The sequence below is a fragment of the Zonotrichia leucophrys genome, chromosome 7, assembly GCF_028769735.1.
Source record: "Zonotrichia leucophrys gambelii isolate GWCS_2022_RI chromosome 7, RI_Zleu_2.0, whole genome shotgun sequence".
Lineage (NCBI taxonomy): Eukaryota > Metazoa > Chordata > Aves > Passeriformes > Passerellidae > Zonotrichia > Zonotrichia leucophrys.
In genome coordinates, this window is record NC_088177.1 from 32,935,208 (window position 1) to 32,939,847 (window position 4,640).

Consider the following 4,640-nt stretch of genomic DNA (forward strand, 5'->3'; position numbering starts at 1 on the left):
GCCACGGCTATTGAGGCTGGCATTCAGTGTAAGAGGAAGTTGGAAAGCAAATGCCACAGAGACCATGTTCACAGCCTTTCAGCTGCACCTGTGCTTTGATTTCCCTACCAGTGTCACCTTTGCAGGATATTGTGGTGCTGTAAATACAGCTGGCTAAAGAACAATTAACTTTGCTTCACTCTAATTGAAATCCAAGGGCTGAGAGGGTAAAGGGAGCCTGGTAACCAAGATGCCACCACCATACAGTCTGATTCAAACCCCTATGATCATTAACCTCCTCTCTGTCCCCCATATCATCACAGGCAGCACTTCAGGCTTCCAGGTCCCCCAGAAGCATTATTACCACTGTAAACATCAGTACACGGAGCCATCAGGCTGGCAGCACGTTCCCAGCAGGAAAGGAAACCTAATGTATGTTGACATGTGACGGGCACAGGAGCGGTGGCGCAGCCCGTCGAGGATTGCACATGCCATTCTCTCCCTTTCAGAACTGTTGAAACCATGGACTGCCCCTACCCAAAATGGACAAGTCTAAGCCAAAAGCTGTCAGTTCCTCTTATTGATAATGCTTGAAAGGGCAGAGCTTTTTTTGATCTTTTTTTTAGTCTTCTAGCATAAATAGAAATGTCACTTTTTTCCCAGTTGTTTTTCTCCACTCCACTCTGCACAGAGATGGTCTTAATGTGAAAGAGATACCAGTCCCTGCATTAAGTGCCAGGGACATAGACATGTAGGTAAGACTTTGTGGAATTTCTGGTTGTTTTATTTCTCTCCACTTAAGACAACCAGCAAGTCCCAGAGAAAAATAAAATTCTGTGTGGGCATACTCAAATCAGACATGAAATATTCATGCTAAGGTAGCAACCTGCTTCTGAGTTTTGGAGGGTTAGTTTATTTGTATATTTATTTATTTACTTACTTATTGGTTCAGCTTTTTAAAAATAGATTTAATTAGGTCTACCAAAGACAAAAGTTAGCTTGTTTACCTGTAAAAGGCTTATCAATTCTACAAGCATTTTCATTGTGTTCCTATTACTCTTTGTTAGAATTCAAACTGTTCTCCTGAAATGGTTAAAGTAAGTTAGCCTGACAGGCAGCAAAATGTTTGCAGATACCATAGCAGTCATGTCCTACAGTAGTTGTCACCAAATGCAATTTTAGAGGCAAGTGAATGCCTAAAAATAAACTTTTTTAATAGAAATATATTTTACAGGAGTTGAAATTATCACAGTTGGAAACTACAGTATGCCTGAGCTACAGATCAAGTCTAAAGTTGAGCCAAAGTGAAAGGCTCAGTGCCACACTGGTATTAATACTAGAATGACATGGGAAAAACTTTCTGAAAATTTTCACAGCAAATACTGTATTTCCCATGCTATCAAATGACTACTTTCTTTTTTCTTTCCTGAAAACACCAAGATGAAAACTATCAGAGAAGAAGAACCAAAATCATTTATTTCTATTGATCAAATTTGCTGTTGCTGTTATTTACAAGCAAAACAAAGAAAGCACCAGGTGAAGATTTGGGAAGCAGGATTAATTTCTGTTGGTAGTTCTGTCTAGTCCTTAGGCAACTATTGTTTAGCTTTTAAGACAGTCAATTGTGATTTCTTAGGTTCCACATAATGCACATGAATATCCATCCATCCATCCATCCATCCATCCATCCATCCATCCATCCATCCATCATCAGAGAAGCCTTTGAGGAATTAACTGCTTAATTTTTCTTAAAACCTAAACTGTTTGAATGATTTGGTAAAGCACTGAACATCTTTAAATGGTGATTTTGCCATATGGTTCCTCTGTTAAATTAGAGTTGATTTTCACCCCTGGTATGTCTCATCAATGTGGACCACAAGTCCTTTAGTGTGTGCTCAGAGTCTCAGGCAGCAGCTCCATGTGTGAGTGGTGGGACAAAATGAAAGTTCTAATAGTAACAGAGCCATGATAACAGCTGCAGCTTCTGGCAGCTACAGGAGAGAGCCAGGATAGATGAGGATGAAGGGCAGTCTTCTATGACTTACTCCTACAGGATCAGAAAACTCCTTGGGAGGGCAACTCTTTGGGTAACCTTGTTTGGGTAGCTTTCCTAATAGAGGAAATTAAGAAGGAGAGATTAATGTGAGGTTGGCAGATGAGGTTATAAAAACCCAATAAAAATTAGAATTGTTCTTGCTGGTATTATCCTGTGGAACTTGACAACCAGGTATCTCAGGTCTGGTCATGTTTCTCTCATGTCACCTTACACAAGCATTGATATTTCTATCTGTCTCAGCTATTTGGACACACAGTAGGAATCTTCAGGGCTGAGTGATTGGATCTGCCCTTCCAGACCCCTCCTGGTGAAGAGCACAAAAAAAATACATGATGGACCTTTTTGCTCTTCCACCTAGAGCGAGAGCCAGTCCTGAGTGAGGCAGTGTTTGTTACTACCAGTAATAACTATAACAAATTGGTTGATTTATGGTTGTTTGTTTTGTTTTGTTTTGTTTTGTTTTGTTTTGTTTTTTTTAATAGAGTAGAATCTGGGAAAAAGTGACTTTGGACTGAAGACATTTTGTGTGACAGCCAGTCCATAAGGTAGATCTCCAAGATGGGCATAAGTATCATCTGTGGAGGAGATGACAGTGGAAGCACCCTGGATGTATCTTCAATATGAACTTCAACAAAAATCAGGTCTGTCCAGAAACAAAGTGTTGGCTCAGCAAAGTCCTTCACATTTTTAGCTCCGTTGTGAAGAAATAACAGGAAGGAAGCAACAAGTTGCAGGTACAGAAAACCTGCCTGGAGTTGGCAAAAGGACTTTATAGGACTGGCACCAAAATCCTTGGATATTAACACCCTGCTGATTTAATGTTCAGTCCATTGCTCTAATAAGCAGTGACCTTCAAATAGCTGCTTCATTTCTCTCCATGGGCAAAGTGTGTGGTTCCCTGCCTCCCTTGCCTCTCTGTAATGTGTTGCAACACCTTAGTCTGGAAAAAAAATGTTTTGGGATTTTCTCTCAGAATTATTTTGACCTTGCATAAGCCTGGTTCCTTCAGAAGTAGTCGAGTTCCTAAAATTCCTCATAATTGTAAGGCCACCCTTATATGAAACCCATCTGACCTCATTTATAGGAGAAATGCTATTGCAAATTCAGTGATTATGTCCACTTTTTCTGTGTTACTCAACCTTTTAGTCAGCCTAAGAACACAAGCCTGGAAGGACTCAAATGATTTTTAAAAATCTCCTCAGTGAGGAGAACAACACAGATTCTCTTTTGTCACATAACAGCTTACAATTTTTCACAAATGACTAAGCTCAAGCCCTTAAAAGTGCAAAGTGCCTTGCTGTGCTGTGTACAAAATGCCTACATACTTTGGGGCAGCTGAGTTTCAGTCCCTCAAGCTGTTCCTCACCTATAATATGAGTTAATAACATCTTCCCACTTCAGCAGAGTGCGCCAGAAGCAGTTCATTACTGCCCTCAGGTGTGAAACCAGCTGCAGGCACAAAGCCACTGCCACAAAAGAGTGCAGCTGGAGCAACAGCATAGTGTTAGAGAATGACAGCCTGTGGGGGCTGTTGGGTGGGCTGGAAGATTGGCAGTGTGGGAGGGCAGGAGCAGTTGAGAAAACTTGTGAGGTTTCCTTCATTTTCTATGAATACCAGTTTTCTAGGTCAGGATTCAGAGCAGGGTCTATAAAAAGAGAAAAGGAACAAGGAGTATTAGGGATCGGAGTGGAGGGAGTGCTCATGCTAAGAATGCAGTTCTGGGGTTGAGTTTAAAAGGTAAATGGTTCTACTGCCTCTCTACTCTTTTGTTTGATTTTTTTCTGGCCACAGAATGCCAGGTTGCATTATGCCTTAGCCACAAACAAGTGTCCTATATACAGGTGAAGATCTCTGATACATGGTTTGAGTTGCAAAACTATTTTCCTCTTAGTTTATGCAGGAAAACTTTTTTTCCCTGGTATTTCACAGAAATAACTCTGCCTTGATTTTTCCTATAGTCATCTCAGAAGGGTTTGTTTTCTCTTTTTGTTTATAAAAATTTTGAGAAATAGTTAAGACTCTTTTAAAGAGCCTCGATGGGAATTTGAAGCACTTGCAGACAGAATGGAACATCTCTCAGCTTTCGAGCTGCTACAAGTAACTTTATGTTCCTCCTGTACATACATTATGTTCCTGGACTGAACCAATGGTCACTGCAATGTGGAGTTTAAAAAAAAGTGAAAGGAATATCATTAAGTTAGTGGACATAAAACTGCTCAGCAACAAAAGGAATTCTTCCTGTCTCCAAAGAATAGGACACTTGGATATCCTGGCTACCAGCAATCCTTGAAGAAAGTGACAGCCATCCTTGGCCAACTATTGCTATAGCTCCTTTGTTTCAGTTACAGATGAACAAAATATTATCTGAAAGTCTTTCCTTCTTCACTCTTGTCCTTCAGAAGAAGTAAAATTACATGAGAGCAACCAAAATGCTGCCACTTGAACTTTACAACTTTAGCATGGCAGGAATCGAAGTACAGAATGCAACTCTTTTGAGGGAAAAAATATTTTTTTATTTTTTTAATGGTAAAATTGCATGTTAATCAGTAAGTTCTTCCCTTAAAATGCAAGCTTGGTGTTTTGCCAGCTAATCAGTGGTGTTCA